We start from the raw sequence: 22,978 nt of genomic DNA on the forward strand, positions 1-22,978 counted from the left end.
CTTATTTTTCACTTTCCTTCATGAATTCCTGTTTTGGGAAAAGGAATAGTGAGTATTTTGAGGTAATTAACATATGGACACTGGCAAACACCTCTGTCACATCCAGATAGGATACTTTCTATGGAACAAAATTGCCAGAGTTCAGAAAAACTTTGTGTGTAGCCTTTTAGTGACACCATTTGTCTGAGATGCTCTTCTTAAGTAAAATCAATGCTAATTTTGCATTTCCCTCATGGGAACCTGTTAAGCTGAGTACACGAGGCATTTTTAACCTCAGACACATCACAGGGGCAAGTCAGCACTGGATTCAATCCAATGAGGAACTTTGGAATACACAATTCTATGTCTGGGTGACTTGGTTACTGGATTTTTAAGGACTTTCTGATGCACTGTGTCACTGGAGATTCTCATCTGGAGTATATTTTAATCCCTTCCCTCTCTAATACTTCACACAGTCTCTCTTTGCCTACTTGACAGTTGTTATGGAGCAGCATTTAATGCTTGTGTTCAGAATTCTTCCCTTCTGGAGTTTGTAGATGCCTAAAAAGCAATAATCTGGGTGGAAACTTGGTTCTAAATTATTTTAATTTGAACAACAAACAATCTCTTGGGCCACTGAAGATCTGCTGGCTTGCAAGTCAATATGGATGGGAACTTCTAAGCAGTCTAGGCTGGCTGTATGAGTGTATTCCACGGGAATAGAGTGGAGCAGGAAACTGGAAGGGCAGAGGAAGAAAAAGAGGTTTAGCTTTATTATTATTTGTGAAGTGGCTTTTCAAAACAAGGAATAGAACAAGCAAGTTCAGAATGGAAAATGTGGCAAAATGTGTAGGCCAAAATAAAGTGACTTTATCCCACACTGTAGTAGGTGTCTCATTAGTTTTCCTCAGAAAACATTGGGGAGACACTAAGGAGAGAGCAATTAGGCCAGGTCTGAGCATAACCAGCTGCCTCTGACACAGTCCAAATGTGCCCATCTGTTCCCAAAAGGAGAGAAAATGTTTCTCTAAACACTGGGGAAGAGGTCAAGCCAAAAGTGCCGCAGGCTCAGAGGAGCAGGTGATTCAAATAGAGTTGTTTTCCAGGTAAAACCTTTTCATTAAGAGCTTTAATATTTAACAGTTCACATTCTCAAAAAAAAGTTTCCCCATTTCCTTTTTGTCTCCTCTCCCACAGTGTAATTCACCTCTTATGTTAGCATAAAAGTCTGAATTTAAACTAAATTTGTTGTAAAATCACGCCCCAAGTAAGGAAATTTTAGAAATGGCATAATGACTGCAAATGAGGAAAAGGAAGCTGTGAAGGGGACAGGGATGGGAAGAGAAAACTGCACATGTTCTGTTGCATTCCATAACTGAAGGCTAGAGGGAGAATTTGGAATAAAAATCACCATATTATTATTACCCAAATTATCTCCCCCTTTGGGTGTACATTGTGGCTGGGAGGAAGAGCAAGGAGCAATGCTGGGTAGGGGCTGAAGAGAACTTTCTGTGAATTATTTCCCTTACTGAGCTGTGGTGGCCCTGTGCTGTTGCCTGATAGCATCAGTTTGTGCTTCCTAAGTTTAAATATTTGGAAAATCTCTCACTGCCACACCTGTGTTAGAATTACTAAACAAAGGGATGAGGAGGCCAGTCTCAGTCAGAATGGAATGGAAAAAAAGGAGCTAAAACATGAGGTTCTGTCCCATTTTCTGACAACTTTTCACCCAAAGTGACCAGCAGGCATGTATCTTAGAATCCCCAAAATAATAAAATTTAGTTTAAAAATGCTGAAACTCATGCATCCCCTCGAAGTACTGCATTACTTAAAGAGCACAGACTCAAGCAAATGAGTTGTGAGTCGTGTTAAAGAACTTTTTCAAGCTGATTCAAAACTTTGCTTCTTGCTGCTCTGTAAAATCAGCGCATTTCATCTGCCTCTTCTCCTGGGCAACAAGTGACAGGATGAGAGGAAATGGCCTCAAGGGATGCCCAGGGAGGTTCAGCTTGGACATCAGGAATAATTTCTTCACTGAAAGGGTGGCCAACCATTGGAAGGGGCTGCCCAGGGAGGTTTGGAGTCCCCAGCCCTGGAGGTGCCCAAGGAAGGACTGGCCGTGGCACTCAGTGCTCTGGGCTGAGGGAAAAGGTGGGGATGGGGAACAGGTTGGACTCGATGATCTTGGAGGTCTTTTCCAACCTTCATGATTCTATGATTCTATTCTGTCATTCTGAGATCCAGGATAACGACCAGGCCACAAACTCTGATGTACTTTCATACTCAGTGAGCTGCCTCAGACGCCTCCACGCTTTGGCCCTCGTGTCATGGCAGTGAGTGCGAGTCAATTTTTCTGAAAATAAGCAGAATTTTTCATCTGATCTGCTGTAACTGAAATGGCTGTAAAAGTTAGCACACTTAAGATAAAAAAGTAGCCATTCCCTCTCCCTGCCACCCCTGGACACAAGTGCAGATAACTCCTTGGATCTATACACAACGTCGACTTTGTGAAAACGTGAAAATGTTGTTTTGATAGATCACAAGCATCATTCGGTGGCTCAAAGGATACTAAAATGTCACAGCGAAGCAAATCAGCATTCTCATTCTTTATTCCTGTCTTTGAGGATACACTTTGCAAACTATGGAGAAAACAGATAGTTGTGTCTAGGAGTTAGGAGAGTCAGAATATTGCTGTACTGCAATGATATTAATGATATTTATCTCTCACATAAGGCTTTACCCTTTTCCTTTATAAATCTCTTCTTGTGCAGTAGTAATGCAGTAAGTGCTGTCTCCATTTTGCATGAGCATAGAGAAAACATCAAATTTGCTTCAAAGCTTTGCTAGGTTTAACGTTCGGTATGTAAACATCATCTAGGCCCCCTTTGTACAGATTTTAGGCCTTGTGTTCCAAATATTTCTCTCATTAAGTTTGTGTTTTATGTTTGATTCTGCTCTGTCTCGATTGTTACCTCTTTTTGGATTTTACTTTGAATATTTTAAGACATGAAAATATAAGAAATCACCTATTTTATCTTGGTACTCATTTGCACCCACCTATGTATTCTTATAATATTTATCAATCTGCCTGAAGAATGCAAAATGCAATACAAGCAAAGTAAGGAATTATATGAAAGAAGCTTAACTGAGTGAAGAGGAGAAAATAGGCATATTAAGGAAAAATGGAGCTATACTAATTTTTTCCATCTTCTTATTTGACTTGGAAAACGTCAAACCTAAATCTACATTTCAGGGGTTTGTGAACACTGCAGAAAAATCCTCAGCTCTTTGAGACAGAGGGTAACTTCTGTGTTTTGTTGACACTGTGCTCTCTAAACATAGATGACCACTTGTTTCTGTGGCTGCAGCCTAAAACCTGTTTTAGGACACAGCAGACTGACAGAGCCAAGCTTAAAGGCATTTAAGATATTTGGAATTGGACTTTTGGAAGCTCCTCCTTACACGCTTTCATTATTTTCTCTTTTTAATTACTCACATTTCCCAAATAAATACTGTTTCAGAAGACATGAAAGAGTAATTTGAAGTCTAACAAATGTCTCTCTATATAATTTATTTCTTTTAATCAGCACTGACCTTTTGAATTGATTGTCTGAGATTTACGGGAGGAACAGTGAAAGACCACAGACATCCATGACTGAAGGGACTTAAATGACTTGCATTTCTGAAAACAAACACTTTGTGATACTAATTGAAAGAGCTGCAGCAGGAACAGAAAGCTATGATTTAAAGTTTTTGCAACCTGGAAAACATTCAATGTTGATGACTTTTTCTTTGTTTATAAATGGTTTTACATATGTCTTGACCTTGTGGGTAACATGACTAATAACATCCAGTTTAGTTGAATTATTAGACAGTAGATGCCCAGGCTTTTGGAAGAGCCTTAGCCTGTAAATAAAGATAATAAATCAGATATTTCAATTTGCCTTCCACCTGTTAAACATCCTGTATGGAGCTACACTGGCTGCAGGTTGGAGATCTAGCAATGCACAGATCAGAAAATGGCAATTTTTATTGCTGTAGCTGTTTGTCACTGGCCCTCAAATCCTAAATGGATGACACAGCTGCTTATTTTGGGGCACTTTTTATGCTTACCTGCCAGTTTGAGGGGAAGCAGCATGTTCCTTCAGTGTATAATAAGGAGCCTTTGGGAGATACTGAGTAATTCAGGTCAAAATGTGTTTGTCCCTGTAGATGGGTGTGTCTTCCTTGGAAATTCCCATAATGATAGAAGAAGCTTACTCCTGGGAAGTGAAATTGTGAAACTTGCCTTATGTCTTTAAAGTGGAAAACACTTAGATCAGGAAGAAAATTGCCTGGTTGAGTTGGATTTTAATCTTCATCTACCTTGTTCTAAGTTGACTGGCTGTTTGGATGATGTTCCCCCCAAAAAGTATTCTGCTCTCTGAGGAAAGAATATTGTTTCCTTACAAAAATAAAAATCAGGAATGGGAAAGAGAGAAAGGCACATTGGGAGCAGTGGGCCTCAATTTAGAGGTTGGTAGTTTATTCTTCAGGTAATACTGGCAGTTCTTGCACATGAGAAGTCATAAATAGTCATAAATCTCTTTGTTCATAGAATGGCCTGGGTTGGAAGGGACCTTAAAGATCATCCAGTTCCAACCCCCTGCCATGGGCAGGGACACTTTCCACTAGCCCAGGTTGCTCCAAGCCCCATCCAACCTGGCTTTGGACACTTCCAGGGATGGGGCAGCCACAGCTTCTCTGGGCAACCTGTGCCAGGGCCTCCTCACCCTCACGGTAAAGAATTTAATTCTAATATCCAATGTCAACCTACTCTGTAGGTTTTGTATTACCATTGCTTGGTAAAACTTGTAGGGAAACTGCAGATGTCAGTTAAGGAACCTGACATTTTTATCTGTAGTGTTCCTAATCTAATAGATTTACTTCTCTTGATTTCACACCAAATTTCTGAAAATGTTGTGACTAGACAGGAACATAAAAAGCACTATAATATGATACCTGTTGACAGAACTGATTAAGACTAAAAACTGAGTAAAGTAATTACCCCAGTACGTGTCAGAGGTCACTGAAAAAGTGTATTCAAGGCTGCTGATGTGAAGCAGCTCAATATTCTGTTCTCTACGGATGTTTTTAAAAGCAAGTTGCTCTGTAATGGAATCCTCTTTTCATTGGATTGTCACCACTGACTGCTCTATTATGTGTTCAATTATTATATATTTTAAAAAATATGACTTGTTCTGAAGGATGATGGTTAAAAAAAATGCCACCATGACAGTTTGGGAAAACGTTGTAGCTGTTACCCAGTATGCCACCTGGCTTCCCTATTGTGAAGCAAGGCAGTTATTGCAGAGTTCCCATTTTATGCAAAGGCATAGCTCTTTTATTTTGCCTCAAAGGGTGGGTAATTTCCATTTTAAAAGCAAAACATTCACTTGACCTCCGTAGTTGTTTTGTCTTGGAAAAGACTGAATCACCCAGATTTAGAGCTGCTGGTACTGCTTCCCCTTCCACAGATGTGTGGATTCCTCCCTCTTTACAGCGTGTGCTGCATTTTAGTTAGTGCATGACCAGACATCACATTCACACTGATAGGAAAATTCACATTGCTTATGTACAAGAGGAAGGAGGAGGACAGAAAAGAGCAAGAGAATGATGTATAATGAAGATTTCAGCAAAGTGCCTGCCTGGTCTGGATGCAATGCCATGCTAATATATAACCTTAATGATGATCCCCATGTAGCCTGTTTTTTTTTTTACTGGAAATGTCAACCATTTCTTCCCGTGTAAAAACCACGATGCTTATTTTTGTTTTGCCCAATTTCACCTAAAAAGATGCATCACAAAACCTCCTCAAGTGCTTAAGATTCGTGTTAAAGCCGTGGTTATTAATCAGAGTGAAAATGAGCAGAGTGGCCTCGTTTCGCGAAACTTCTCAATGTTGTGTGAGGAAAATAATTCCAGTGGTATTTTCTCCCTCTAGGAAACGTGGGGACATTTTATTATTCACCACAGTATTCTGATGAGACAAACCAGTCTCTGGGCTTCAGCAAATGAGGCAACTGCCTGGGGCAGAGGCTGCCAGAAGGGCCTGAGCATCCTTGGCCTCACTCCCTGTTTTCCCACAGCACAGGAGAGCCCTGGGGAGGATTTAGCAACAGTTTGCATTCCACCATCACACATGGCACTGGGAATCTGCAGTGCACACATCTGCTTTTTTTAAATTTAATTATTTATTTGTTTGTTTGTTGCTGTGGAAGGTGATAATCACTTGAGGTGTAGTTGCTGTGTGATGGTTGGTCCGGATCAGGACCATCAAAGAAATTTCTCTGTGCTCCACCAAGGTCTCAGGTGCATCGGGTGTGTTGTCCTCCGCTGTTCCTCTGGGATTTCTCCTGTAGTTTTTTTGTCTAAGGAGCAAACACAACATGCTGATGCATCTCTCAGCCCAAAAGCTGCCTGCCCTTCAGAAGGAAGGGAGCTTTGCTCTGCTGAGCAGACCTTGAGAAAAATTACCTTACTGAAGATTGAGCACCGTGGGACTGTGACCTGTGTGTGTGTGTGTGTGTACAGAGACAGGTAAAGGGAAGGCAGAGGAGAGAAAGATGAATGGGAGAGTGTTCCTATTAATTGCTCCTTGCTGAAAAACCTCTACTTGGAGAGATGCTTCAGCAAGAGGTGACAGCACCAGAATATGAATGGGGACAGTGTGGTCTTTATGTTGCCCTTTGTAAATGGATTATTGCCTTCTGGCTGTGGTTTACTGTCACTGGCGTGTTCTGCTTGTGAGCAGAAGGTTGTGCCTTCCAAGCAATTGTCTAAAAATGGAAAATCTCTTTCCCATATTTAAAAAAACGAGACTCTGGCTGGTTTTGTGCAAACAAAACATACACAGAGGTAGACAGTGGCTTCATATAACGTGTTTATCTTTGAATTTTGCTTTAAAAAAAAAAAAAAAGCAGAATTTGGAACATATTTCAGCGTGGAGGTCAGAGAAATGTGTGTCTTGTCTAATGATAAGCAAAGGACATCTGGTTATACCATCCATCAGTCTATTGCCTAAAGCAAGAGATATTCAAGTTTGACATGTCTGTTTTGGGAGGGGGAGGGAGGAGAGGAGGGATAGCAGCCTGTTTTATCAAAATGCAGGAGCTGAAGTTGGTGGTTTTCTTTGTTTTGGTTTGTGGTTGCTTTTTTCCCCCCCAGAATTACTTTTAATTGTATGTACTGTGTTCACTCCTTGTGAGTGCTACCCAAAAATCTAATCACCTAATGCTCCCCAAAAGATTAAAATATAAATTACCTAGAATATGAATTTAAAATAATTTGAACATTAAGAATATTTGAACACTAGTTTGATGTTTTCTTATTCTAGCTTTAGATTGCAAAGGATTCTAGAAGTTATGTTCCTTCTCATTAATATTCAAAAAATATCCTAAAAGATAAAAGCCCTTCACTTAAAGATATTGACTGTTCTCCCCTGGATTTGAACATGGGTCAGAATGTCAGTCCAGCTTGCTTATGATTATAGTTACTACTATATTATTGATTAATTCACAATATTTGTATTGTGTTGTTAATCTCAATAAAAATAAGAATTAAAAAATAGTTCATAGTTCCTAATCAGTATTTCGCCCTACTAAAATGTGTTATTTTCTAGCTTTCTGATATTTGCCATGCAATCAGTTCATGCAGATTTCTAAATTTTTAAAATGGAAAAATGGAAAAAAAAGTGTTCTTTTTCTTCTTTCACTTTTCTTTTTCATTTTTCTTTTTCCTTCAGAAAATATTTGGGAATGTGCTGCACTGTGACATTTCTTTCAGATCGTTACTTACATCCCTTTTAAAGTAGTCTTTTGACACCGAGAAAGTTCCTTGTTGCCTGGGTTTTGTTTTCTTTTCTTTTCCCTTCTGATGAAGAATTCCTTTAGAACAGGCTTCTTGGTTTTATATCTAAATCTCTTTGAACGCTCCCAGTTCATTTTATGGATTTGCTTATTGCAGCCTGCTTTGTGTTCCTCGTTTGAAAGGAACCTTTTAGAAACCTCAGTCCAGGCTGGATGGGGCTCTGAGCAACCTGGGCTGGTGGAAGGTGTCCCTGCCCACGGCAAAGGGTTGGAACTGGATGTCCTTTAAGGTCCCTTCCATCCCAAACCATCTCATGATTCTATGACTTTATGATTTAGCTCCTCTGTGGTGCCACTGAAAATCTGTTGTGTTCATTCCGTGGAAGGTTTGGTCAGAAATGGATGAAATTGGTTTTTAGAGAGGTTTTATAAGCAAATTACTAGTATCAAATTTTTTTGCTGTAAAAACATTCTCTGAACATAAGTGAAAACCTTCCTCTGAAGCTCAAACCTTCAACACCAAAACATTTCTGGTTCAAGACAGATGCAGTTTTGAAAATCTTATTGTTTAAAGATAACTTATTTTTTTTTTACAGCTACAATTTGTTTTCTGTCTGTGTATTGGTAGAAAGGTGTCATGGTTTGAGATAGTCCCGAAATCCAATTCCCTAGTTCCATCCCCCCTCCCACATCTCAACCCAATGTGAGATGGGCTTTTCCAGACAAAACACACCAGACTCAAAGTGGGGGAAAGGGAATATATTACAATGACTGTACAAATAAATACCATATCACATTATACACATGATCACAGCTATCTCTACCATGACATATAGTATTTACAATGGACCAGATCTCTTCTCCCCTCCAAATAAAAGTCCAGGAGGGAAAGAAGGACAGATCCCTTCCAGTCCTTAAGCAGCAGCAGCATCTTCTGAGGCAGCAGTCTGTCTGTCTTCTCCACATGCAGCAGCTGATAGCTGGCTTTCTTCCAGCATTCAACGAGGGAGATATCAAATTCCCTCGGCCCCATCGCCTCAACCGAGGGGTCTTCCGTGGACTTCGTAACCCCAGACAAGGTCGTTTCACCACGTCATATCACGAAGACACAGGGGAGTCTTCGTGACGGTCTGGTATCCCAGGAGACTCAGCTCCTTCTTGCAGGGCCTTTGTGCCACTGCCTCTCAGGCTGCCACCGTGGCAGCAGTGCAAGGGGGGGGGAGCCAAGGTCAACTCCCCCTGCATTCCATCTGGCCGTCCCGGTCCGGCTCCAGGACGTCTCTGAGCTTCTCAGCTCCTCTCTCTCTCGTGCTGCATACTCCAAGGCTCCTCTAAAATAGGAGTCCATGTCCCTCTTCTCCAAGAGGGTCTCCAAGGGAGTTTTTTGGGGGATCTGGTACAGTCTCTTACCCCAAACTCTGTCTCTCTGCTGCTCTCTTCTTCTCCTCCCTTTCCAGGAGTCTTCTCTCCGGTGCTGCATGTTGTTTCTGCTGCTTCTTCAGTTCAGGTCTTATCTCTGGCTCTCTGCCACCTTCTCCGGCCAGTGTCGGCTGCTGCTCTGCGCCCATGGAGAGAACATCTCCCGACATAACTACAGGCACCTAGCCCAGCTTTATGCTGTTCCAGGTCCCTGCAGCCCCCAGCCAGAGGCTGGGAGGCCCCAGAGGGCCCAAGGGGCTTAGAGCCCCTTCCTCGTGGCTCTACAACATGGCCACCTCTCCTCAACAACCAAACTACAACTCTTCTCTTCCGGTCTGGTTGTGATATGTTTACATTTCTGCAGGAGCGTCCATTGGGTAGAATTTCAAAACTTCCAGAGGTTTCCACCCCTTGGGGTCTACCACTTTTCTCAGCCTCTGGGGAAAACAAGGTTCAAACCACGACAACAGGGCAAATATAAGTTTGTACTTGAGCATTTAATAGAACTGGCTGTGGCAATGACTGATTTGGTTCTTTAGTAATAGGTGAAACAAGTCTGTAACTGGGCTTTTATTGCAGCTGCATGAATAATCAAATTTTTGTTCAGTTTGCTTACAAAGCCAAATAAACACATCAGTTTTTAAGGTTGTTTTTTGTCGTTTTTTTTTACAATATGCATCAAAATCTGCTTTTTCCAATTCTTCCCCTGGCTGAGATGTACAAAAGATATCAGGCTTCCTGTGAGCCTCACAAAATATTTATCACACTGAAGGAAAACCTTTGTGTGCCCTATCAGCATATATTCAACTAAAGCAATAAACTGCAAAGGATTAGATTTGAACACAACTGATTGATTTTGGTATCTAACACTGAATGTCTTCCTGCATATCATGCTCTTCAAAACTGCACTTCTTTTTCTCAGACCCATTTTGAAACCTATTTTGAGCCATAAGTCTCCTCTAGTTTCTCTGGCTCCTTAGGCAGATGTCCGTCTGTCTTTTTTCCCCTCTGTTTTTCAAAGCACTGATGAAACCATTCCCACTTTTCCATTTATATTGTAGTGAGCCCCTCTTACTGCCTGCTGTGGGAACAGTTTCATAATCATAAATATTGTGGTCTCCTAGTTTGCAGATGTAAAAAATTTTAATAACCAGAGACCAGAACTAGTCTGTTTTGTTTCTGTTCATCACTTGCTACTGAGACAGGGATTTATAAAATCCCCCCAAAAGATAAATAACTTAATTTCTGGCCTTTCAGAGATTAATCTCTGCAGTTTAAATGCAAATGTTATTATTTCTTTTATATTTAAATGAAAATTAGCATTGCAATAACAGGTGCTGCTGGGGAAGCTGGGGCTTTCTTTTCTTTTTTTCCCCCCAGTGTCTGAAGTTAGAGAACTAAAATCTCATAGAAAATAGATATTGCAAGCATCCCAAAACATCCTTGCTATGTGTAGGTAATGAAGTTATAGGCTTTGTGACCTATATTTTCATTATACATTGTGTTTCAAAATATACGTAGTTGACATTTTTTTCCCTTTTAAGGTTTAAACTGGTGGAAGTACAGCTTTTGCATTGCTCAGGATGTTGGTAAAGTGTAAAAACTTGATGCTGAATTAAACTGTGGAATAGAGGAGTGTGTGTTGGTAGGTGGTTTTGGAGGACTTTTAAAAATGTGATGCACTAATACCTGGGTGAAGATAAAAATCTTGTAGCTGGGGGGAAAAAAAAGTGGGAAACATAAAGATATGCCATTGGAGAGGTCATATAATCTTAAAACTTTGCCCCAAATAATACATCACTGACTAAATTAAATGAATTAAAAGCGAAACTCCACCTACCACTTAGAAATATGCAAACTCTAAGAAAGACATTGGGTTGGGCATTAGAGCTTCTGAATAAATTTTAAAAAATCTCATTTCCAGGGGAAAACGTTTTTCTGACTTGTGTTACTTAGTTAATCAGAAGTGGTTTGCAAGCCACCCTTCTATGAACTTAAAAATAAGAGTATCTCATGTGCTTATAATAAATAGAAAAAAGCCTAGAGGTGCTTTATGTTTAAGCAGTGCTCTTCTGTTGTTACAAAGGCACAACTAATTAGCACAACAGTGGCAACTCAAGGATTCTGTTTCAGGAATGGAAGTAACAGCTGGAATCCCCAGGACCCAAAAAAGGTCCCTGGACCTCACAGGTTCTCCTGGTTCCCTCTGGCTGGGGGCAGCAGTCAGAGACGTGTAATCATGGCAATATTTTGTGTAGAAAGGAAAGCCCTTCCCCAAACCATGGAGCACTTTTAGCCCTGATGCCCTCTTGCCTTGAATAAGTCAACTCAGGTGTTCCAGTTGCACTTTAGTTTCAAAAGAAGAGCAAATTCTTTCCCAGAACAGATTTTGTGGGAATATCCGCACGTGTCAGGCCGAGGAGGAGTCTCTGAAGGACAAGTGGAAGGAGGTATTAGGGCAGAAAGGATTGCAGAGCCCAAGAGAGGACAAAACCCTTACAAAGATGACCATGGTGCCTGAGTTGGAGGTGTCTGGGGAGGGAAGAAAGCTGGAGAAGGAACATCAGCTCCAAACTTTGGATGAGGGGCCACTGCTTAGGGCAGGTTCAGCTGGATGCAAGGTGAGAAGGTAGCAGGGAGAGTGTCTGAGCTGAGGACAGGAAAAGGGAAACTCCAGCCAGGACTGTAAACAATGTGTTTGGAAAGGTTTAGGATGGAAAGATCTTCAGGTGGAGAAAGCAAATGGGTTGAGGAGTTTACTGAAATGATCAGAGGTGTGAAGGGGCTCAAGGTAATTAATTTTAAAGGTGAGCTTGTGGTCCCACACAGAGTGGATGGGTAATAGGTGCATGTTTTAGTGCATTCAGCATAAGAAAAATAAGTTTCTGTTTTCTTACCTCCACAAAAGTCAGCGTTTTCTGCACTTTGTAAGCCCTCTTCTACACCACAGTGGTTGTTGGCAGTTAGTCAATCCCTCGTTTCTGACTTGAATTCTTGCTTCTGTGTTCAAACTTTTACCATTGTGGGGTAAAATGCTACTGTGGTAGGGTCACCAGAGTAAAATAAAGGTTAAAAATGCAGGTGGCCTCAAGACAGGCCTCCTTTTAGAACAAAATGTTGATGCCAAAGTGTATCAGTTCTGTTTTGTTTTGATGGGGACAGTGACAAAAAAATGCAGGTAGAGACACCAAGTGTGCTTACAGACTTAAATTTGGCAGACTTTTCTGAGGGTTCTTACACTGAAATATGCATCTTTGAGACACTGTCACTGGTCACCAGAGAGAAGAGATCAGTGCCTGCCCCTCCTGAGGAAGCCGTAAGACTTTTACATCTCTGAATTTTTAGTGAAGGCAGTTCTTGGGCTCTCTGTGCAACAAAAGCTGCCTGGGCCTAGGAAGCAACATTTTTGTGCGTATATTTGTTGTGAAAAATTTCATCAAGCACAATAGAAAGCAAGGTTTATGAAAAAGCTCAGTGCTCTACAGAGGACTCAGGACTGAGATCCCTCACTTTTTCTTGTGGAAACATTCTTCCCTTCCTGCCAGAGCTGGCACTGAGACAACACCACTATTTTTCTCCCTTGCACTGCTACCATTATATTTTAATAATTACCTGGGATATGTTTTATATTTTGAACTTGCAGAACAAACAATCTCCAGAGAAAGATCTTTTCTTTTTTTTTTCTTTGTGGGAAATTATCCCCCCGTGATAAATTTCAATTATCTTCTGCTTCTTGATGTGCTTTTTGAAATAGGAGAGTGCAAGGATGCACCTTACAGACACCTTGCCAGCAGCTGAATCGTGCTGGACTTACTTCCAGTCCCTTCTGAAATTATAGGATTTATGGCTGGTCCTTACAAGTCACCTCTCTGATGTGTAGGCATTAGTTGGGATTTTTTGTTCATTCAAAGGTGTGTAATTCTTTTCTGAAATTGCCCTATCTATAATAGCGTGGGGAATAGTTTGTTAGTTACATTCTAAATGAGGAGGGATTTGAGGGATGTTCACAGGACTAGAAAAGTAGCTCTAAATATTTCACAGTTTTTTTGTACAGACAATCACTTTTTATGTTAATCTGCCTGAGGATTTGCTGGAGGAGGTGGGTAAGGAATGGCATCTTTCAAAACAAGCAAGGTGGAAATACTGCCTTAGGGGAACAACAAATTCAGTTTGTTAACCACAGGTTAATGAAATGCAGATTCAAATCTTCTGTACCTGTCCCTTTCTAGGACCTCAAGTGCCTCAAAGAGATTATTTAGATTTTCCCTACTTAAAAACATTTTCTGCCCAGAGATGTATGAATTATGGAGTTAGGTTTGAATGTAACATTTTTACTGATTACTGTGGAGAAATTGAGCCTAAACTTTTGGGACTGTGGCCAGTTGCCAGCCCTTGCAGGTAACTGTGCATCCTCGCCAAGTGGTTTTCCTTGAAATCACTTGTCTAGTGACAATATTTTTCTGTAGCACCTGAAAATTGACTTTGAAAAGCATGTGACCTCTTGCTATTGTTCCTGGCAAAGAAATGCATATTCTTTGTCCCCTCATGCTTTGCAATCTCTGTTTTATGCTTTACTTTGGTGGTTTTTTTGGTGATATCCGGGTAACAAGCAGTGCAGCTGCTGCAGACCTTTTATGCCATCAGGTTATACTATATTTTAAACTCTCTTAATTCCCAAAGCTACGTTAATTCTTTCCTTGACTTCTGCTCTAGTTCTTCCATGTTATAGGATCTGTTGATCTGTCTTATTTGGTTTTTGCTTACATTTGTGCCTCTGCACATCTTGTAGAGGCATCTCCTGGGAAACATCTTCTCTTTGTTCATGTTTTAGTCTTGAAATCAGCACTTGAACGTGGCTGTATTTTACAGATTGGTTATTTTGCTATAATTAAGCTTCATGAATATGAAGATTCATGCAGTATTCCCAGGGTGTCCTACGAAGTTAGGTTGAGCAATATGATTTTATTTCATCTCTCTGTAACCCATCATCATGTCATTTTTTGCTAAATTGAAATGCCATATTGATTCTTGGGAAATACAGAGTGTGTACTTGCCAATTTTTGTTTTTATTTTTAAACCTAAGTAGATGAACTGTGACAATTGTTTTCTGGAGAGCCGAGACAGAAGTTTGCTGGGGGAGAGAAGGGGGGAAATAAGGTCAATGAAAACCTTAAAATATATATATATATTTTTTTTTGCAAATTTATCCTCATACTGAAATTTAATAAAATGTGTAGTGGTAGATTGAACTTTTTACTGAACAAAACCACTGACCAGAAGTTTTGAGACTTGATTATATTTTTAGGATTAACCTTGGCTTTCTGTGTGTTTGTTTGGGAGAGAGGCCCTCTATATCTCTCTAAATTTTGCCTTGTTTCTGCCTTGCTCTCTGTCTCTATTTCCCCTCTATTTTGATTTATTTTTTATTTATTTGTTTTTTTCTTTTTAAGATTCTCTGGGCAGGTACCACCTTTCATTACATGTGTGTACAGCAAGCAGTACAAAGGACACCAATCTCAACTTGCTTTTAGGCAGCAGTGTCATGAATATACTGACAATAGGAAACCCAAAAGTCTGTTTGTGGAAGTGTTTCTGTGTTTCCTATGTGGCTGAGTAGTTATTTGTTTATTGGCTGCAGCAGAAGAATGAGTAGAAATAAATCCAATCAAACTGGACAGAAAGCTTAAGGTTGAATGAAGACATCTGAGTTCCAGCAGAAGTCTTGCTGGACCCTTGTTGATGATAAAATATAGGTTTATAATTATTTTTTTGCCCTGTTACATTGCCTCTATAATTATTTCCTTTGTGATTTACTCTCCTTGCAATGTATTAGTGATTTATCAGAAGCTCTGATGTGAAAATTAAAGTTTTGCAATTACTTGGCTCTTTGGAAAATGCTCCTCATCCTATAGTTGGCTGAAACCTTAAAAGTGACATTTAAGCTTTTATAAACAAATTACTTATGTGAGCAAATGTTTTTATTTGCTTTACTGAGAATGGAATTCCTTCATTCAGGTCTTGGGAAATTTTTGAATATGTTGAGCACAAATTTATCCTCTAAACAGGAGTGATCCAAGGCCCCAGCAAAATCCTGCTTTGGTATCATGTTGACATAAGAAAAGATCAGTTTTCTCTCTACCAAATTTCCATTAAAGATGTAGCAGTGAAGAAGGAAGAGGTTTAGAATTGCTCTCAAAATGTATCATGTAAAAGTGAAGGAACATAGTTGCCTTCTATAAATCCAAGTGTATATATAGCTATAAATAATTTTTTTTTTAAATTTATTTTCCAGACAGACATTGTGACTTCAAAATTTGACCTTCAGCAAGTGCTTTCAGCCCTCCAAAATTAACTGGAGTATTCCAATGCTTGAGATGACCTGCTTTTTTTTCCCCCTTCAATAATATTTCTGACTCAAAACCTGCTATAATTAGTTAATAGATAATTATATGTAGTTCTGCATAACTTGCTGATCACTTCCATAAGTTTCATCTCGTTTATACTCCAGATACAGTTGTAGCTTTCAGCAAAGTGCAATTGCAGGGTACGATAGGGAGGTCTGGTACTAATCAGATTTACTCATTCCCTCAAAATATAGTACAGAACATTAATTTCATGCTAATTCAAAATGTATTAGCCAACTGCCAGTTCCATTCTGAATCACAGACAGGCTGATCTGGGAATAAAAAAAAAAAAAAAAAAAGACAGAAGAAAAAAAACCACAACAAAAAAACCCCCAAACCAAAGCACTGAAAGATGGCAACATAATTTTCAGTTTTATGAAAAGTATATTTTGTCAGAAAATCTGATCCTGCTCTTTTTTTTTTCCCCTTTATTTTTTTTTAAATTCAACATTAGAAAAGGAGTAATGTGATAATGGACTGTAACATTAAGTAATCGACTTAGTGCCATGAAAGTAATTAAAAACATTTATCAGCATACAAAAACTACACAGAACTTCATTAACTAGATTACAAAAACCACCCCCAGGCCACACCTGAAATTAATATGTACCACAATATTCCTTCACCTTTGGGTTCAACATTAAGGGTCAAGTAGAGAGGGCAGAATTTGGGCTCTGCTTCCTTCTCCGTGTGTTAGGATAGCCCAAGGAATGGAAACTAGTGAGGATTTGCCATGTGTGATGTGCCACCCTCAAGGGGAGGGGAGCACACAAAGTTTGTGGATGCTTGTGGTCGAAAGGAATGACAAAACTCAGAGGGTCTGCAGAAGAAACAGTGTTTTATTAGTAAATTACATACTTGGGATGGAAATTGGTGTGATTAATCCCTTATTTTATAGTGTAAAGACGTGGTGGTGGGTTTTGAATAAAGGAGTATGGTGAAAGGGAAGAGAGAAAGGAAAATTAGAGAGAGGAAAAGGAAAGAAAGAAAGGAAGGAAGAAAAAGAAAGACAGAACGAGAGAGAAAGATAGAAAGGGAGAGAAAGAAGGGAGAAGGAGAGAAATTAAGGAAAAAAGAAAAAAAGAAAAGAAAAAGGAGAGAAGAGAAGAGAAGAGAAGAGAAGAGAAGAGAAGAGAAGAGAAGAGAAGAGAAGAGAAGAGAAGAGAAGAGAAGAGAAGAGAAGAGAAGAGAAGAGAAGAGAAGAGAAGAGAAGAGAAGAGAAGAGAAGAGAAGAGAAGAGAAGAGAAGAGAAGAGAAGAAAAGAAAAGAAAAGAAAAGAAAAGAAAAGAAAAGAAAAGAAAAGAAAAGAAAAGAAAAGAAAAGAAAAGAAAAGAAAAGAAAAGAAAAGAAAAGAGAAAAGAAATAGATCACCAGTGCTGGCTCCAGTATTCATCCAACTGATAGGATGTCCAGGGTCCTGGGACACACAGCAGGGTTTCACGGGGTACCTTTTAATAGATAAGTTTTCTCTACCCTGGAGAGAAGTTTCTTGCTTTCTATGCAAATTAGTTCTCATACACAGTCTGTTCTTCCAGACCTTTCTGGAAGTGTGTCAGAGGCTTCAGGGGTCTTGAGTGGTCTTGAACCCCCCCCTACAATCCATGCCAACTTCTCGACCTCATCCCTGCACTTGCTCTTTACTGTGTTGTGCTTATCTCCAGTAGCCAAAACAAGGATGTGTGTCCCAGAAAAGTGCTGCCCTACCTCGGTATGGCCCTTTCTCTGTCCACATCCTGTCCTTTGTGACAGTGTGTTCTTACCAACACTCCTTGGATGGCTCCTGGATGGCTGTTTGGATATCAGTGTTTGAGACATACCCAGTAGCCCCTCATCTCCCAGGCCTCTACACCATAGAATGATGAGAGGTTGGAAGGGACCTTAAAGATCATTTTGTCCCAACCCCTTTACCACAGGCAAGGACACCTCCTCCTAGACCAGGTTGTCCAAGGCCTTATCCATGGCCAGGAACACTTCCAGGGTTGGGGCATCCATGCTGCCAGCTATGGAACTAATCACTTTTGGAAGAAAGAATACCAATGGTGATCAAAATCAGATAGAACAAAGATATCCCAATAAAATAGGCTTGGTTTGATGGGTGGGCTGCTTTAGCATAACTGAGCACAGGACTGTGCTGTTGGGGTCAAAGGATGTGTGTCCAGCACATAGGCTGGAATGGGGGCTCACTTGGAATGTGCTCTGGAGTTGTGTGCACGCAGGCTGCCCTGCACTGGTGTGCTGAGATTATTAAACTGCCATGGGATTAGGTGAATATTAAGTAGAATTGAAAACACGATAATATTTTTGCTTTTAGCTTTGGTGAAACGTGCAGCTTAATTCTGTATTCTGGATTGTGAAATGCCTGAGGCAGTCCGGAATATGATCTGAGTTTTGGAAAAAAACTGTCCCAAAATGAGAGAACTGGAGGAGTTTACTCTTCAGCTTCTTACTGCTCATCAAGGCAGAAATTATTTGTTCACAGCTGGTAAGTATTGCCAGTGGCTAGAAGGACTGTGGTGATAAAACCGGAGCTAGTTACAGTGACAGTGGGAATAAATGCAAGGTTTTCACAATGAAAACAATCCTTTAACAATTAGTGTTTATGTCAAAGTGCAGTGACTTACAGAAAGATGTGCTGTAGCACAGCCAGAAATTATGAGCTTCGATCACTGGGGTAAATCCGTGAGCTGTGCTGACACAGATGATTATTCCTGTTCCTCAGAGCAACGAGTCTCCCTTTAAAAGAGAATTAAAAAGAATTCTGGCGTGGCTGCTGTCCAGGGTACTGACGCCAGGGGAATTTTTATCGTTAAACAGGAAAATGCTGTTAAAAACTTTAAATATGTCAGTTTAATATAGAAACACGCATTGAACATGGAAATAATTACACTTATGTCACCCTCCCATGGGTTAATATATTTGCTTCTGAGAATATTTCTTTTTATTGCATACCCCCCACCCTTCCCAATGGCTCCTGATTTTCTGCCTTTCTCCATGGGTTGAGGTGTTTAATTCTGTGTGTAAACGTTTGTCTATTCATTGTCCGAGCGTGGAAAGATGCATAAATTGTGCAAAAAAAATTAATTTCAAAATAATAACCTTATTTCTGTCCTAGACTGAACAACTTCTCAAGGACTGGTTTTGATGTATTATCCATGTCAGCTGTAAAGAAAGCTTTGTAGAGAGAAGAGATGGTCCAATCTGTCACGCTATATTAAAAATAGTTCCTGTTGTGATGTGCACTAGTGTTCTGCAGGGGTGGGGCTGAGAATCCTCCCCTCATTCTGCTTTTCCGAAGGTAAATTGTAAACTGGATTTCAGAAGTGCTGCCAAACCTCTGAAATATCCTTTTCAGGCAGTGATTTCTGCATGGAAGTTGGAAAGCAGGATGAACTCCACAGAATGTGACAGTGTACATGTGTTGTCCTGTCCTGCAGCTCATTTGTTCTCTCTGGAAAATAATAATTTTGTTCTTTTCAGAAATATTTGGAAGAAAACGTTCTTTCACTGAGTTGTGATCAAACATTTTCTGTGCTTCTTATGTTTGCCTTTTGGCTTTGCTCTCTCTCTTTGGCTTGGGAAGTCACAATATCTGAGAGCCCAGAGAAGGTCATGCCCTGTACATGTGTCAGCCTTGATTGTAATACCATGCTTCATTCCTGACTTCTCTTTACCCTGAGGACAGGCAGGCAGGAAGACCATATTTAATATCAGAATTAGCTCTCCTAAAGCAATCATGTTGGGAAAAAAAAAAAAAAAAAGACACAGGCAATTGATGGTGGTAATATTGCAAAAATAAACTGCCCTGCCCTCTGAAAAGCATGTGGAGGAAACTGCAGGAATTGTTCAGGCCATCTTTTTGCACTGAACTACATAATAATGCAATTTAGTCCAATCATGTCAGCTTGGGGAGGTATTAAAAAAATAATGCATCTCCAGCTTGTTTGACAGCCCAGTGACTGATAGAATAAGTGACAGTCCCTTTGTGCTCAATGCACACCAGGGAGTGCCCAGAAACTTTGGAAAACAGACGGAAATGCAGAGTCATCAGTGGGCTGTGGAGCTGAAGGGACTGGTGGCATCACTGGAACATAAAGGGGGTGAGTAGAAATGAACCTGGGAAACAGTGAAAGCAGAAGTAATTAAAACAAATAAAAAACAGCAGTGGTTTTTGGTTGCAGATGAGCAACAGCCTGAGAGCACCATGTAGTGGCCTGAGTTTGATGTGACTGATTTGGACAGTCAGTGGCTGTGGTTGCAGTTCAGAATAGCAGTTAAATAAATAGAAATAGGTTGTCTTCATAGCTGCTGAACTTATGAACCTGTAGCTTAATGAAGGTGTTTTCCATATGCTGCTGTTATTGTTTTCTTTCATTGGGTTTGTTTGTTTGATTGTTTGTTGCTGCTGTTTAGTTGGGTTTCTTTTTATTTTGGGTGCCAGTTTAAAGAAAATAGACATTTTACCTGAAAAAAAAAAATAGGGAACTAAAACGAAGCATGATTGTGACAAATTGCAGCACCATAGTTTTGACAGAATTATCTTGAGGGATTTTGTTTTTCCTGCAAACCTTTTAGGCCAAAGCTGTAGTTTGAGTTCAGAACTTTCCAGGTTTCATGATATTTATTACACTCAGCATGCAAATGTGCACTGAGCTCTATTACAAGGCTTGATGTGTGACTGTGACAGTTTGTGTCACCTCAGGTACGTAAATGATGTTATTTTCCTTCTTCCTTGGACAGAAAGGGGCAAAGTTTAGTCACATAGACCTAAATACATCCATCAAAATGGATGGAAGAGTTGGATAAGCAGGCTTCATACAGAGTGGAGGGAGCTTAGGTTTTCTAAAAATAAGATTTAGGCTGGGTGGGGATACCTCAGGGCCCAAAAGCAGACCTTGTTCCTGTGGAATTTTCCAGTCTATTTGAAATCTATCTGGGTAGGACTAGAGAGCCTTTATAGATGTTTTGCAGTGCCTCTGATGAGGCAGCAAAAAGCAGTTTTCCTTTCAGTTCTTTCCTGACCACACCAGGAGTCTGAGACATTCCCAGCACATTTGACTTGGAGTTTGAACAGTTCCTGTGATCTGGTTACAACCCTAACAAACCTCTGAAGTGCTTTAAAGAACATTTTGTACTGCTCGGTGGTAGAAATGCATAATTAAATCTTACAAATTTCAAGAAGGCTCTAAACAAAGTGCATCCTCATTCTTTGCTTGAAATAATGATTTGTATTCACTGTGCCAAATGTTTTTGTCACTGCATTACCAATTAGATACATGAGGTCACTGCAGTGATGTGAACTTTAGATTTGCTTCTAGAACTGAATGTAAACTCTTGTCCCTGAATTACCTGCAGATATTCTCGTAAAATAGTTCAAATATAAGTATAAAGTCTAAGATGGAAGTTCATGTGTGATGGTGGGGGTTCAGTGGGCCTTTAATTGACTGTTCTGGAGTGTGCAGTGGGAAGGGGATAAGGTGCATGGGGTGAAGAGTGTGGTTTGGAAACTGTAGGAAGAAATGTCAGCAAGCTGCAGACAGGGTTTACTCAGCTAAAATTTTGGAAGTTCTCACAGAGAACATGGCTTGGATACCCCTGTATTTACATGTGTGGTACTCCATCCTTTCTATTTTACCTTTTGCATGCCTGGGATGATGGTATCACAAACAGTTGTCCCTGATGGGATATTAATGGGAGCAGGCTAGTTTAAGAGGTCTCCTATTTGTACTGTGGTAGTTCTGGGAAGTCAACCAGATTCACTCTTGCTGACAAATACTTACATAAATCCACCCATAAATCCACCACACTCCTATTTTCTGCCATCAGTTCAGTCAGGATGTGTTATTTACCTGATAGCCTTTTTTTTTTCCTTCAGTTAACCTTGTCTGTCTTGCTCAACTCTCTCCATATGAAATATATTTGAGAGCTGATTTATTCTGTACTAGATAGGGAGTACAAGGAGGCTCCAATTCTATGCATCATTCAGATTCTTTTTATTAAATCAGCCACATATATCAATAATCAAAAGAAAGACAATTTTCCAATTCTGGGGACTTCTCAGCTGAGTCCTCAGCTGTATAATCCAGTTTCTGTGTTCAATTTCCCAGGAACTCATTGCCTTTGAAGCTGAGGATCCTTTCCCAGCTTTGCATCTTTATCTAATGTCAACCTTCCTACTTATCCACAGCCCTGTATGAAATATGGAATACACTTTGCCCTTTAAAATGGACTTTGTTTAGCTTGGCTGTCTCTGTGTTTCTTTAGGCACATATTTGTATTTACCCAGACATTTTCCAGGGAAGGCATTAGCATACCAGTTCCCATATGGTTGACAGAGAACACTGTGAGTCATTCAGAAATACCATGTGAATAACATTGTGTGGCTTTGCTGACTCAAGGATACCACCTTGCTTTCATTTTTCTGTTAAGGTATGAAAAAGGTGTGATACCTCCCTTTCTTGATATGCTTTAGGTCTGGTCTGTGCTATCAAATTTAGTTGCCACATTTTTTTTTCTCAATTGAAACCTTCCCCAAATCAGTTGCAAGCAACATGACCTATGGAGTAGCATCTTTACTCTTTATCTCCTCACTCCCCAAGTTCTCCTGTGACAGTCAGTCAGTGGTGAGGTGCTTGTATGGATGAGTTTTGCAACAAAGCTGTGGTTGTGATCTTTTCTACTGCACCCCTATTTAAAGAAAGAACACTGTGAAATCAGGGATTTCAAATCTTAATTTGAGCATGACTCTGACTTTGCCTTCCAACTCTTCAGCACAGAAAGTGTGGCTAAAACTCTGTTTGTGCCTGCCAGGGGAAGTAAATGTTCACCCACGATTATTCTGTTCTGACCTTGAAGAGCAAACAAGCCAAATATATATATAGATCTTCATGAAAAATCTCCATGAAAAAAACCATCTGATGATAATTTCTTTCTCTTTTCTGAGGCAGGGATCATAATTCAGTCCTGGTAGGCAGAGAGTGAATCAGCAGAAACCTTCTTTGGCTCTTCCTGGAGGAGACTCTGCACCTTTGACAAAGGACCTCATTTTATTTAATCACGCTGGAAAGTTCACTTCTCAGGTTGCTTTTTGTACTCCAGGGCAGGAGTAGCTGGTTGTTTTTCTTTATCTAAGAACGCTTCTGCTTATAAAATCCCCCCCAAAATGAAGTGACCTTTAATACTCAGCTATATTTCATGGCAGTGAAGAGCGTGAAACGCTGATCTCAGGGAAAAATCTTCAGAGTCATCACCTGGTTCAGATCAAATCAGAAGATCTGAGCTTAGTTCCTGACTTTTCCACTGGTCTTCTCTACGACCTTTAGGTAGGGAGTT

At 40.1% G+C, this 22,978-nt stretch overlaps 1 protein-coding gene and 1 long non-coding RNA gene across 4 annotated transcripts in view; both read left to right on the forward strand.

Annotated features, from left to right (window-relative positions):
* Nucleotides 1-22,978, forward strand: part of DSCAM (DS cell adhesion molecule) — a 443,293-nt gene that overhangs the window by 82,577 nt on the left and 337,738 nt on the right. The gene's annotated exons all lie outside the window — the stretch shown is intronic.
* LOC135410373 (uncharacterized) lies at nucleotides 66-15,519 on the forward strand. Its single transcript, XR_010428651.1, has 2 exons — nucleotides 66-8,458; nucleotides 9,716-15,519. It is a non-coding gene; the product is annotated as an uncharacterized LOC135410373 (long non-coding RNA).

This window comes from Pseudopipra pipra, chromosome 2 (genome assembly GCF_036250125.1).
Source record: "Pseudopipra pipra isolate bDixPip1 chromosome 2, bDixPip1.hap1, whole genome shotgun sequence".
Lineage (NCBI taxonomy): Eukaryota > Metazoa > Chordata > Aves > Passeriformes > Pipridae > Pseudopipra > Pseudopipra pipra.